Consider the following 15,571-nt stretch of genomic DNA (forward strand, 5'->3'; position numbering starts at 1 on the left):
ATCCCTATGCATTGCTCTTAAGATTTGCTCAAAAATGTCTCGGCATACAAAGTATGAACAAGTTATTCATTATAGCTTTTACTTTACAGCATTCCGAAACTATTTCTAAGTAATTTAGCACTGACTTTCCTCTTCTATAAAAGATCATAAAATACTTTTGCCTAAATGAAAGATTTACTTTTTGATAACATGAACTTTTACAAAGTGTGAAAACTACTTTTTACATCGAGCTTGACTGAAAGGAAAATAGTAGTAAAGGTAAAAGAAACCATAAGTCTATTGATTTGTACCAAAACAAATGATACAAGCTTAGTTTTTTTTTATTGCATGTATATAGTCTCAGAATATGAGAATATGCATATACTTTCATATATATGTATTATTTATCTATCTATTGATTAGGTGCTGGAAATATCAAGATTATGGTACAAAGAATAGTTTATGGTCAACTGAGGAGATTAAAACACAAAGTATAGTAAAGAACTGTAACAGGGGACAGTAGAACTCAGCCTTGGTCGCTGGTGCTGTGCGTTCAGTGCTCTTTGCCTCTCTTTGATCCTGCCCGGTCTGCTGCCGCCTTGGCCCAGGCTGATACTGCATTGATTGGACTGGCTGTCATGGGCCAGAACTTAATTATGACCATGAATAACCACAGATTCGTGGTCCATGCTTTTAAAAGGACAGTCTCCAAAGTTGATGATTTCTTGGCCAACGAGACAAAGGGAACCAAAATAACTGGTGCTCACTCCTCAGAGGAGATCGTCTCCAAGGTGAAGGAGCCTCGGGGAATCACCGCGCTTGTGAAGGTTGGTCAAGCTGTCGATGATTTCATTGAAAAATTGATACCAGTGTTGGACACTAGTGACATCATCATTGCTGGAGGAAATTCTAAATTTGGGGATAGCATGAGACGATGTCGAGACCTCAGGCCAAGGGAATCTTCTTTGTGGGGAGCTGCGTTAGTGGTAGAGAGAAGGGGCCCCTGGTATGGCCCATCACTTACAGCCAGAGGGAAGAAGGAAGCCTGGTGCCACACCAAGACCATCTTCCTGCAAAAGTAGGAATTTGAGAACTCTGCTGTGGTTGGGTGAGAGAGGAGTGAGCAGGACACTTTGTGAAGATGGTGCACAGTGGGACTGAGTGTGGGGATGTGCAGCTGATTTGTGATGTTTACCACCTGATGAAGGATGTCCTGGGCATGGAGCACAGTGAGACGGCACAGGAATTTGAGGAATGGAAAAGACAGGACTAGACTCATTCCTGATTGAAATCGCAGCCAATATTGTCAAGTTCCAAGACAGCGCTGGCACTCCACTGCTGCTGAAGATCAGGCAGAAGGGCATGGGGCAGTGGACTGCCATCTCAGCCCTGGACTAGGGCGTGCCTGTCACCCTTCTCAGAGAAGCAGTTGTTGCCTGATGCTTGTCATCATTGAAGGATGAGAGAATTCAAGCTAGCAAAAAGCTGAAGGGGCCTCAAAAGACCCAGCATGAAGTCAATAATAAATCATTCCTGGAGGACATTTGAAAGGCCCTCTATGCATCCAAGATCATCTCTTATGCTCAAGGCTTCATGCCCCTGAGGCAGGCAGCCGTTGAATTTGGCTAACCCTGAACTATGGTGGCATTGCCTTGATGTGGAGGGGGGAGGGCTGCATCATCAGAAGCATACTCCTAGGAACGATAAAAGATGTATTTGATCGAAACCCAGAACTTCAGAACCTCCTGCTACCTGGCTTCTTTCAGTCAGCTGTCTAAACTGCCAGGACTCCTGGCTCTGGGCAGGCAGCACAGGGGTCCAAGCAGGCATTCCTGTGCCCTGCTTCGCCATCACTCTTTCCTTCTGTGATGGCTATAGACATGACATGCTGCCAGCCAACCTGATCCAGGCTCAAGAGGAGTACTTTGGGGATCATATCAATGAACTCTTAGCCAGACCAGGAAAGTTTATTCACACTAACTGGACAGACCAAGGGGGCAGTGTGTTGTCATCTTCATCTAATACCTAATTAGACTTGGTCATCCACTGCAATTCCGTGGACAGGGACATTTCATTTGCCATACAACACTACTCAAACAGCACTTTTTCCTACCTTCTGCTGAGATCTTTTAAAATAATGTCATAGGAGAATTCGGAAAAGTCACCCTGAGCTCACTTAGGGAGTGGTTCTGTGATAACCGTTGCATCCTCTGCCATTGTTTCCTGGAACAGATGGGGGATTGTCATGTGCTTCATAGGAGGAGCCAACTCCTTGGAGTAGTCCCTCTCTGCATGTACCCATTTATCAGGGAGGCCCCCTGAGTTTGTCTTGATGGAGAGATCACAGGGAAGAGAAGGGATCTTATGGAAACTGCTCAGACTGGATCCTTTGTGTCACACAGCCAAATTCCCTTTTCCTGTACTTAATAAAAGCTATGTTATATTTCAGAGAGGAAAGAAAGGTAACAGGGAAGAAGAAACCTAGGAAAGGGAAAGATTTGAGGCACACAGGGTCATCTGAGGATTTGAATTATGGAGGTAGTTGTATAGGATAGTACATAAAATTGAAATCTTATGAAGTCAGATTTAGAGGACTTTGTAATGCAGTGATAATTTTCCTTTCCTTTTGTAGAGATGAAATGACCAAATCAAGCATTAAGAGAGATAATTTAGGAGAGCTCATGAATGAGAAGTTGGCATGAGTAGCAATGAAGGCAGGCAGGTCAATAAGGAGGCTATTTCACAGAGCAGGTACAGAGAATACAAATATGAACAAAGGAATTGTCAGCAAAGGGTGGAAAAATAAATAGATTAAGGAGTTGATTGGGTGTATGTTAGGGGGAAGGAGGGGTCAATGACTGAGGGTTTTTAGCATACTGGGTTGAGATATAGCAGAAAATAGAAGAGGTGGCTTGAAATTGAGACAGAAGATAATGATTTCTGTTGATTATGAGAACTAGTGCTCTCTGAGGTTTGTGAGTAATTGCTGAGTGAGTTTTGGGGCTGTAGGCACAGATTTTGAGACATCAGCTCATAAATAATGGGATTGATGAGCTCATCTGGAGAAATTTAAAAAGAATAAATGAAGGCGAGATTGACTGGGGAATCTTGGTGGTGGCTGACGTTAGAGAGATAAGAGGTCCAAGAAAACCTTCCCGAGAGGAGCTTTATCATCACAGCTATGGAGAAATGTCATCAGAGGCTCAAGAGGCAAAGTGGCTGAAGAGGACGAAGCCATTAGTTTTGGTCACTATGAAGTGATTAATATACTTACAGACAGCATTTTCAATTGAACAGTAGGGATTTACGAATGATTATAGATATAAATGATGAGAGGTATGAGGTGGAGGGAGGTAGTATAAACTTACCTTTATAGATGTTGGGAACACAATAAAGGAGATACATGATGTAGTATCTTGAAAAGGTACAGGTTGAAAGCTCAGAAATAAAGAGCAGAGATTGGGGTTGCCAGAGGCTAGGGATGAGAAGTTGGCGTAATGGGTAAAAAGAGTCAACAGGCACAAACTTCAATTTATAAAGTAAGTAAGACATGGGATATAATGTACAGCATGGTGACTATTATCAATCATATTGTATTACACATTTAAAAGTTACTAAGAAAGTAGATCTTTTCTCATCACAAGAAAAACTTCTGTATTGTTGATGGATGTTAACTGGATTTATTATGGTGATCATTTTGCAATATATAAAAATGTTGTTTACTTAGAACTAATATAACGTGTCTGTTATACCTAATATTTTAAGGTATAACAGACATATACCTGGGGCCTCACATATTAGTATTTCCATGAAATAAATTTTATATCTTGTTATGCTTTATATTTTTGTGAGGTTCAAGGCCCCAGTATCACAAAGTCCTCACTTGACAAGTACTCTTATAATCATCACCGTGGAGAGAAGGGGCATCATAAATCTCATGGGATCATACGACTTTCTCACACAAGTGCTATATAAGGGCTGTCCAGAATAATTCCAGCCATTACTAATTAAATATGAACAGTTTACGTGACATTGCTGTAACCTGGCAGCCAAGGAGAGAAGACTGGAATGTACATGTATGAACCATGATAACTTCACTGTACTAGTCAGTGAGGGCAGTAGAGTCCATTGAGTGAACATGTGTACTGTGTGGCTGTGGCATTCAAAATGACTGAGTAAGTAGAGCAACAGATCTGTATCATATTTTTGCATTACGCTTGAACATTCCTCATGGAAAATATTCAGATGATTCAAAAGGCCACAGCTATTGGCAACTGGTGATTGGCAGCTTCATCATGACAATATGCACACTCATGCATCATGTCTCATGCAGAGTTTTTTGGTGAAACATCAAATCATCCAGGTGACTCAGCACCCCCTACAGAAAAGATTTGGCACCCTACAACTTCTGGCTTTTCTCGAAACTAAGATTACCTTTGAAAAGGAAAAGATTTCAGACCACTGATAAGACTTAGAAAATTACAATGGGGCAGCAGATGGCATTTGGGAGAATGTGTGAGGTCCCAAGGTGCTTGCTTTGAAAGGAACTGAGATGCCATTGTCCTATGTACAATGTTTCTTGTATCTTGTATCTTCTTCAATACATGTCTCGATTTTTCATATCAGACAGATGGATACTTTCTGGACAGACCTCGTATGTGGCTCCTTCTCATATTTCACTGACCAAGTTAGTCTACACAGCTACCTGACTTCAGGTGGGCAAGGAAAGGGCAACCCAATGAGCTGGCTGGAAGGAGAGCCAGAAATTTTGTGACCATTTGTAATGATTACAACGCTACATTAGAAGCTTAGAAGGGAATTATAGGATTCAGAGGAGATGGATGAGAGATCAAAATGGGTTGAATTAATTACATTATCCAATGCTATTAGGCTTCTTGAAATGCATATAATGTTGAAATCATCTCATAGGAACACCTGTGAAAGGGAGTTCCTCATAATTGTTTCTGAATGCTTCTAATAAAAAGAGACAATTAGCCTTCTCTAATGTATTAGTTATGATAAGTTTAATTTGCATGTGACAGGAAAAAGAATGCTATGACAATGGCTTGAATAAGAGATAATTATTTTTATCTTATGTAAAAGTATGGATATGTACAGGGCCTATGACCATCGAGGGCTAAATTTTTTCTACCCAACTTCTTCACCACCTGCAATGTTTGATTTCTGTTTTGTGATTGAAGATGCCTGCTCCAGTTTAAGCCATTTCGTCTCTACACAAGCAACAGGACTCTTCCTAAAAGTTTCACTACACTTCTGGATATATTGCCTTGACCAGAACTTAGATATATTCCCACAGTGAAGTCTGATCTATGTGGTCTTTGCCTCGGGTGCCCTCATGCTTATTTAGCATTTGAAGATTCCTTTTCTGACTAACAAGAGGAGAAATGGTACACATGACTATTTATTTTAGATACTTAACCATGCCTGTGTGGAGGGTCTGCTTTATTGATTTAGGGTTTCCTCTTATTTTAGCAATTCTTAGAATGGACAAGGATTAGGGATTCTATGCTCCCCATCAGGAATGTAATGATTCACTTGGAATACATATATTTTGGACCTAGAATGTCTTCTCCAGCCTCTTATTCAGAATGGAGCAGCACTTTGAGAGAGAATGAGCATCAGTATTGGTTTTGTACCCACAGACTATCTCTCCTAATTCACAGCTCAGGCAGGGAGGTGAGAGCAAGCTTGAAAAAGTATTCCCAGCATTTTCAGTTGGCTATGAGTTTAAGTAGTAGTTCCCTACCCAGAACTGGTCTCTATGTGGAGTTCTTGCTATCGAAATTCAGAGAGAGTGAGTTTTGGAGAGTGGTAAAGATTCTTCGTTTTCGCTTTACTCCCATTATGGGAGCTGTAAGATGGAACAGAGTTTACCGCGAAAAGAGAGAAGAGATAAAATGCTGTGGAACTTCAAAAGCAGGAGAGGTTGGCAGCTGCACTTGACCCAGCATTAGACCTGGCACAGACTTCAGGAAACAGTAGAGATCTTGTACTTTGTACTTTTGGTTTTTATTTGTTCTTTGTTAGATCCTTTCCACTTCATACAGCAGATGCTGAACTTACACTATTATTGTGTTGGTAGTGGTAACGCAGATTTGAATTGTGGGAGAATGTATTATTCATGTTGCAGATGAGATAATGTTTGCCAAGATGCATGAATTAAACATCCAGTAGCCCAGGGCTTGATGGAGCTCTCAGTCAGGGAATGTAGAGTGTGGTTAGTAAGCTGTGATGTTTGAGATTCCTGAAAATTTAGGGTGCCCCTGCACATTGTTTTGTACTTTAAGATAGAATAGTGATGGCAAAACAGAAAGGAACATCTACAGCTGAAGATTTTACATTTAATTAGGAATTGGATCATAATCTGGATCAAATCAGAAGAGAGTAAAGGATGTATATAAATCAATGCTAAGTACATACAAAAATGAGCACTGTCCTTGCTTTGCAAAATAACATTTCAGATCATTCCCTGATGTCCTCTTTAAATCTCATGTAGTATTTAAATCTCATGTAGTATAAATTTTCTGCCTAATGAAGGAAATTTATTTTCCTCTGTATTTTGTTCAAGTTTATTATGGATTATATGTAAAGTTCAATATGAATGACTTTCTTTTTGTAGTCCTGACCAACTCAAAATTTTTAAAAATTTCACAACCTTTTCATGTTAATGACTGTATCTGGATGTTAAATAGTCCTTCTTTTTGGTAAAAATAAATTAAGAAATGATATTGCAACAAGTTGACTTAGACCTGATACACTGCCATTTATTTTTAGGCCATTTGAAGAAAATTATGTGACACTGTCTGTATCACAAAGAAACATTTGAAAATAAGGTTTTATTATAGGCTGTCAAATCAGCTTTTAAAGTTCAAGGACATATAGCCTTAGCATATTTATTTATTCATAGCTTATGTTGGTTTTATTTTAAGTGGATATGCATTAATAAAAGATAACTATTGTTTATGCCAAATCATATCTTTTTTCTTTATATATAAGAAAAGCAGAGCAACCTATTATTTTATACAGCTGTTAGTTGAAGGAAAAATAGATCAGTCATATCACAGTAACAGTTTGTAAGAAGTCTCTTGACAAGAAATTTTGCACCAAAATTGATAGCACATTGAATGTAGTAGATTATAATCTCCAGTGACGGATGCATAAAATCAAACAATACACTAAGGATGTTACATTGCAGAATGATATCAAACACCCTATTCTGCATTCACATCTTCAGCACTCTAAGCGTATGATTGACTTAGGAGTATGTACCTGTTAGCAATAGGGTGGCACAGCAAATTGCCCAGTGGCTCTGCAAGGAAATACTAGCAAGTTGAAAGAGTGTGGGTGAAAGCTTTTATTTGGTTATAAGGACAAAATATGATATATCCTTGGTAAAACTGTGCTTTTTATATGTGTTAACATGTAAGTATATAAGTTTAAACGTTGTTACTGGCATGTTTAATAAATCTCAAAATAAGTTAAAAGATAAAATTTAAAAAGGGTCCTGAACTATAAGATAGTTACTTTGATATCAACATTTCCCCAGACTTGGCATGAGCACAAGGAATTACTGGCTTTTAATAAGAATAAACTAAATCTCCTTCTTTTGCTCTCTTGAATTAATTGGTTTTGCGTTGCCAGAATCACAGTGCACGCCATAAAGAATAGAAGGGCTTGGCATGTACCATGTTTTCTCCACTGCATTAATTGAACTGTAAATGAGATTTTGGTCAATAAAGTAAAATATGCTGCCTAGAGCACACAAAGAGAAGCACAAGAGAGCTTCAAATGCTTAGTAATCTGAGCACAACCTAAAGATTCCCTCATAAATCAATTCAAATATAGTGTGTACTTCTTGTTGATCTATTCCCTTAAGCCATTTTACAAATTCTTAGGCACATATAAAAATAAATTTCAAGAACTTGATGTTTTTCCTTCCCCAAAACATAGTAGGGGCTCTCTAACACTGCTCTTGACATAATTTATCATGGTTTCGATACCCATGTAGATTATTCCTCCAATGCCCCGAACTCTCAATTCTTTGACCTCTTCTTTTCCTCTAATCTCATTCATCAGCCCCCTTCAACCTCTCAGTCATCCTCCTACCCTAGGTTTTAGCATTCCCAGGAAATGTGACTCCATAATTCTAATTTTAAATGTCCCACATTCAAACTACCACATCCTATTTTTCTGGCTCACTTTTTCAAGTGCCCTTACTTCAACAATCTTTCTACGTTTTTTCAACGGGACTTCTACAATATATTGATATGACTTGTCTTTGCTCTTTTCATGTCTTCATTCCTCCCTCCCAGCTTAAATACTATGTTCAGTCACGTCACTCCCCTGCGCACATGCTCAACCTTCTTGGCCTTCTCTCATTTCCTCATTCTCGCCCCAGTCCTGGTTAATTCATATTCTCTGCGTATTCTGTGGCAGCACCTGCCATAGCTCAATGTGTCTGAAAGAAAAGACATACCTTGGTTGACTAATCCCATTTGAAATTTTTGATCACCGGCACAGACGGAATTGTGGAATCTGGAAACAAAGTGTAGGCACTTTGTCCATTCCTTCTTCCTCTTTCAAAGGCAACTGCTGCAGACCTAAACATCTCCTCGAACCCCAGACATCTCCTCTCTTGTTTCTCTCTCAACTGACAACTCTTCTCTACTGAGAGAATACTCTATCAACACTCTACCTCTATTTTGCTAAATCTGATAGTCAGTTATAGCCACTTCTCAGTTGGTCTACCTGAGAACTCTTTTCTCCTTGAAACACTTTTTTTTTTCACTTGCCTTTCAAGACTCCACACTCCCCTGGTTTTCCTTCAGCCTAGCTGACCACTCCTTTTCAGTCACCTTAGTGGGTAACACCTCATTTCCCAGGCCCTTAACATTTGGAATGCTCAGGGATCATTTCTATGGATCTCTTTCCTTTTCTGCTTTCATTCATTCATTTGTTAATGTCACCCAGTCCCATGGCTATAAACACCAATTTACACTGAAGACTCCTATAGTTACTGGTGTAATCTGGGCATTTCCAGAACACCAGAATTTGTGTCTGCTTGCTTACTTGGACTTTTCTCTTGAATATAAGTAGGCCTGACAATATTAACATGTTCAAAACTGAAAACTTGATCCTAGTTCTCCTCCCTATAAAGCATCCATCTTCTGGCCTCTCGTGTTCCCCATTTTAAATGATGGCAATCCCATCTATCCAATTTTTTTATTCAAAACCTTTGCAGTCAACTACCTTTGAGTCTTCTTTTGCTGACAGATCCCCGGTCCACTTTGTAATCTATCTACAAAAAGGTAGCCAGCTCTACCTTCAGAACATATCCAGAAAGTCATCACTTATTCCTAGTGTCATGGCTTCCACCTTTGTGCATTATGTTCTCACATCTTGCCTAAAATTATGCAATAACCTTCTGCTTCTGTCTTTGCCACACCTTCCTGCACTTTCAACTTATACTCACCATGGCAGCCAGAGAATACATATGAAATATGTTATACAAAAGTCCTTTGTAAACCCCTAGAATGGCTTCCTAATTGAAACAGAAAGCCAAAAATGTTACAATAGGCAACAACCTTAACCTGCTGCGCCTGCCATATCCTCCCTGACCTCAGCTCCTACCGCTCTCCCCTTCATCCATTCCAATTCAACCACACCAACCTCCTTGCTCTTCCTGTAATACACAGGCATATATCTGGCTCAGGGACATTATAGCGTCTTACTGTTCCTTCTGCCTACAAATCTCATTGCCTTACCTCTTGGAGGTCTTTACTCAAAGGTCAGTGAAACTCACTTTGAGCAGTTTGGAGCCTTTGATATTCTTCCTGACTTTCTCCCTATTTTTCTGCAAAACACCTACACCTTCTAGTATGTGTACACACACACACACACACACACACACACACACACGCATTTACTCAAATTAATTAAATAATTAATATTTCTTCAGTCTCCCCCATTAGAATGCTAATTTCCTAAGGACCAGGAATTTTATTTCTTGTGTATTTGTTTGTTTTTACTGCTCTATCCCCAGCACCTGGAAAATACCTGCTCATAAGTATATGTTTATTGACTGAATTAATTAATGAGTTCAATGCTAACATTAGTTCACACATGATCTTGGGGAAAATACTTTAAATATTTGGGCCTTTTTGAAAAAAAATGAGTTTGACAGTATCAGTCTAGGAGATCCATGTTAACAGTTTAGGGCCACCTCGTTGAAGGTAAAGAACAACTTCTGCAGTGTCTATGTCTTTGTAAAAGGAAATTCCTGGGCTCTCTGGATGCAATTTCTGTGCTGTTTTATTTTTGTCCTGCAACATTTTTATAGAGCAATGTTTCTCACAGAAACCTGCTAACAAATAATATCTGTTTAATGCGACCTCCTTGCCTCCTCCAGAGTGGAATTAAGTGCCCAAGTTTAGGTTGGTGGTAGCTCTGGGACGAGGATTCAGGACCCCTTCTGTTTATTTTTAGCTCCCCTGGTTATAAGTGCTCCCTCCATCAAATTAAGGGAAAGTGAGACCCAGTCAGGAGGAAACTCTAAAGGCAGACATGGAAAATTAATTTTTTAGGAAAATGATTAGGTGATAATGGCACGTCAGCATCTGGGCATGGAGTGGGGATAACATTATTCCGATACATCAAGTCGCTGATCAACAGCACTAGACTAAGACCTTTTATTACACAAACTAAATAGAACTTAAGAAAAGAGGGACTGCTTTTTCTTAAACCATCTGTCTCGCCAGTGACATTGCTTATAATTTGCTTTTTGCTTATTCATGAATGTTTCTCATTAGCCCTGTTGTTTCCCTCCTCATCCTCACCTCTGGGCTACTTGTGTTTGTGCAAATTAACTCTGAATCAGCCCCTAACTCTCTGGAGATGTCTCTTTTCTGTTTTGCATCTCAAGAAGGCCTTGGTGCCTGGGGCACTATTTGCTGGAGGGCTTTTCAAACCTCCAGCTCGATTTCAAAGGAATAGATATTCTCTTGGGTAGTTATGTCTTCCAAATGGCGTTATTCCTCATATTGCCACACACTAATAAAGAAAAATCTGGAAATATTTATATTCATTACCTTCAGATTAAAAAAATGGAGAAATTCTTTCGAAAGGTCTTTCAGAGCTCAGTTAGCTGCTGTCTTTCGACTGCCAACCGTTCCTATTCTGTCTGCCTTCAGTTCCTAGAGCTGTCGGATGCTATAACACTTTGCTGCTTTTATGCTAAAAAAGATTCCTGTCCTATCTCTGCTTCTGTTGAGCTCTATACACTTTCTCATTCTTCCTTCTCAGTTGTGTTTGATTTGAGACACTTGTCATTATAACCTAAATTGCCTCCAGCATAGACTTACTGGGTCCAAGTCCTGTTACTTACTGCACCAATCAGCTGTCTCATGGGAGCTCACCATACTATACAACTTGGTTAATTTTATGCAGAATAAAAGAAAGTCACATAATTTTAGAAATACCAACTTAAAAATTTTAATTGAAATAATTCACCAATATTTTAATTTAATTCCAACAACCACTTCCCTTCAGCACCCTAATGCTCAGGACCATCGTTTCCATCCTGGACCTTAGCCGTGGAGAGCCCCCACCCCCGAGCTTCCCACCAGCTATTTCATAGGGCCCCTCTCTCTGTGCTGCCTTCATTTTTTCCATTTCAACTACCAGATTTTAAAATGCACCAGCTTATGAAGACTTTTCACCTTCTATGGTGACAATTAGCTAATTTGTGCTAATAAAAGATGAAGCCACAGGGAGACAGATTCTTGCATCCAGGGCCCTGAAGACCTTCTTAAGTAATATGTATGTTTTATCAAAGAAATCCTTTAGCCACAATGCCTCAATTTTGTTGTCAAATTAAAAGTGTAACTTATAGTAAAAAAAAAACTTAATATAGAGTGAACACTTTCTAACTACCAAGCTGTCTGTTAAATTTTCTATATCCTTAAAAAAAAACAAAAACCTCTTCATAATTACTCTAGAGCAGATTGCTAACCTTGTTCTCATGGCACACATAAACTGATTACTGAAATTGTGTGTCAAACCAAAAAATATATATTTTTTTGCCAATATGACAAAAAAAAAGGTATAATTTTGATTCATTCACACCAGGTGGCTATTGTAGTATTGACTGTTGTCATTTTTTTCATTTGACAATGTAAGGGAAAAGAGGTCAGTGCCCCTGACTAAATAGTAAGGTATTGCTCATATTAAAAACCCTTGTGGCACACAGGTTGAAAATTGCTCCTCTAGAGAGATAACAACTATTCTAAGCTCATTTTACTAATGAAAACAGAGATGAAAGCGATTAAGTAACTTGCCCAAGGTCACGGAGCAAGTTTGGCATATCTTTTAATCCTTACAAGTACCCAGTTACCTTGTGAACTAATTTAAATAATTTTCCATGTGTCTCAAAACCAGTAATAGATTTGGCATTCAAAGTCAATATTCTGACTTAAGATCTTTGGATTCTTCTGTAATATCTATGTCTTTATTACATTGTACTAACCTTGTAGAAAGTACCAAGGTACTTTGAAATTTGTTTTAAAAATGAGAAGGTTGTACCAGTTTTCTGTTGCCACAATAATGCTATGTAACACTCACCAACAAAACTTCAGTCTCTCACACACACACACACACACACAATCAATCAATCAATATTTGTTTGGCTCATGAGTCTGAGGGGTCCACTGACCTGACTGGGTTGGCACTCTTGTCTGGAGTCAGCTGTGGCTCATCAGGCAGCTCTGCTCATCCTCACTGGACTAGCTCCTGTGTCTGGAGGTTGACTGGCTGCTGCAGATCTAGATAATCTCATCTGAAGTGATGCAGTGACTCTTTATTCAGCCTGCTAGCGTGGGAAAATTCTCATGGAAATCTTAGAGGAACAGAAAAGCCCAGTCATACCAACCCTTTGAGACTCTCCGCTTGTGTTACATTTGCTGAAGTCTGTTGGCTAAACCAAGTTACATGACTAAACTCAGAGTCAAAGAAAGAGAGCCCTACAAAATTTATGGTGAAGATGATGGGTATGTGGTAGGATGGAGAATTGGGCCATTTTTTTTATGGCAAATTACCACAAAGGTCTAGCAAATTTTAAGCAGAAATAGAAAAGGAACCCAATATTCTTTGAGGCTCTCTCCTCAAGCAGTTTACATTCTTAAAAACTAACATTTTACTTGCTGTATTGTTATAGCTTTAATATAATATATTTCTCAGCACATCTGACCTATAGGAGCCAACATTTACTAAAAATTGAATGTGTGATCTCTGATGACATAAATGTATTCATGCTCTTAATTATAAACCATAAAATACAAGCAGATTTGAATAGTGCCAAAGCAACGTTGCCTGCATTTATAATTCTCTTTTAAATAGAGTGTTGGCTCAACTCACCCAGTGTCTAGTGGTTTCATGATTTAGAAGTTTGTTTTCTCAAAGTTGATGCAGCTGTTCTCTTTGAGTGAAGGTCCATAGGGAAAGATGGATAAGCACATAAGGCTCCTGAAAGCCATCCAACATCCCTCAAAGTCATCCGTTAGCTTAATGTCTGGGTCAAAAGTATAACAAAGTTAGTCTTGGTAATTGTTCATGAGTTTTCGGAGAGGCTCATTATCAATAATCGCAACCTCATTTCAGACCAGTGGAGCTTTATGTGGCTAAATTTTAAGCAGAATCAAAATGCATGAGAATTTAAAGCTCAGCCTGGAGAATTGATACTTACAATGGGTTATACATAAGGCATTTGTAAGAGCAATTAACGTTGTTTTATTTCTCTGATTTATCAAAACACAAAGACATTCAAAACCATTCAGTCTTTTTCTTCAGTGCACAGGCACATAAACAATAAATCCAGCACATACAGGTGAAGTGCTCTGAAGTTAAATGAAATACCTCGCCCTGCTGTGCAAGTCATTTGTACAAATCATTCATTCTAAAATCTTTCATTTCCCCACAACAATATCATGGATGACCTTCCCATTTGTCACATCTGTTCTTTGTATTCTCATTTCTACTAATTTCTTCTTTCCTCTATAGTTTTTCACATCACTTGAGAGATATTTTTCCAACCGGCATTATATCAATGTCTAAAAGGGGTTCTAGGTTTCAGGTATATGTGGATGGGCAGGGAGGGACTGGGGAGAGGGAACAGCAAGGCATTTTGGGAAGGAAAGTTCACCTTCCCCTCTACCCACCTATTTGCCAAGAGTACTCATGGCAAATATTTCACTATTTGCCATGAGTACTCTTATAGACTGGTTATTACTGTTAACCTCACATGATATTTTTTAAAATGATTGCTTACGATGTTTTATCAAGTGCTTTTCTCTATTACCTATATTTTAACTCACTACCACAATTTCTTTGACTAGATTTATTAGAGCAAGAACAAGAGGAGATAGAGATAGGGGCACAGGAATTAGAGCCCAAGAGAAGTTAGTAATGCCTCCTCACCTTCTAAAACAAACAAATGGAGGGATGGAAATATTTACTGAGATTCCATAAAACACAGGAGGGGGTGGGGTTTTGAAAAGAATCTCAAATGTTCAGTTTAAGATATGTTAGTCTTTAAAATGATTTAGAATCATTCAAATGGAAATGTCAAAAAGGCAGATTGGATACTGAGATCTGGAGCCCAGACTCAAGTTCTTACCCCTACAGTGGAATATCTAGCTGGAGGGATGTATATACACATACAAACACAAACACGCATCCCTCTTCTTTATATGACCAAATTATATTCAGTAATAATTCTGATGTAAAACAGATAATAAAAATAACCAGAAAAAATACAGAGAAACTTTTTATTGAGTATATATATTTAATACAAATAAGTATTCCAATACACAAAAGGGAATAGTGATGAAACAATAATTTTTAATTAATGTATCTTTTGAAAAAAGGGAAATGCATTATATCTACTTATTGTTTTGTTACCATGAGAGATAACACTATCATAGTTTGTGTTTGAGCCTTCCATAAATTTGTCAATGATTTTTTGAAAATATGCATTTTATCATATATTTTCTGTTTAATAAATAGTATGTTCAAATTTATCAATATATCTTCCTTCCTAAATAATTGAAGAATACTTTCTTATTCCTTTTAATTTTACAAAATGTCTTTCCCATGAAGGAAAAACTATACAAAGAAAACCTTAAATATAATGATAAGTTTGGGGTAGATCATAAAATCCAAATTCACAATAAGTTCCAGAAACTACAATAACATTTATGTCTTTCTTTCTTTAAGATTAATTCCAGTGGCTTTGAAATATTTCTGCAGTTTAAAAACTTCAAACACAAATAAAAACATCAAGTGGTCAGATAGAATGACAGAACTGAAGAAACTCAAGCCATATTTATCTTTATAACAACTGTGCTATTACTGGTTATTTGGAATTTACTATTTAAAAGCAGAAACATATAGTACCATTGGATTTGAAGAGTGTGCGTAAAGCAATCTCAGACTGTTTTTTTTAACCTTTATAAAATTATTCTTAATACCAATATGTGTAGGCGAGTTCAAGTAGATTAGGGGCTTACTGTATAATGAA

At 38.2% G+C, this 15,571-nt stretch overlaps 1 pseudogene; it reads left to right on the forward strand.

Moving 5' to 3' along the window:
* The first annotated feature begins 584 nt into the window (after nucleotides 1–584).
* On the forward strand, nucleotides 585–2,008 carry LOC129078813 (6-phosphogluconate dehydrogenase, decarboxylating-like; annotated as a pseudogene).
* Nucleotides 2,009–15,571: the final 13,563 nt, after the last annotated feature.

This window comes from Pteronotus mesoamericanus, unplaced genomic scaffold (assembly GCF_021234165.1).
Source record: "Pteronotus mesoamericanus isolate MK-2021 breed Mesoamerican mustached bat unplaced genomic scaffold, CSHL_Meso_final contig_74, whole genome shotgun sequence".
NCBI classification, from domain to species: Eukaryota; Metazoa; Chordata; class Mammalia; order Chiroptera; family Mormoopidae; genus Pteronotus; species Pteronotus mesoamericanus.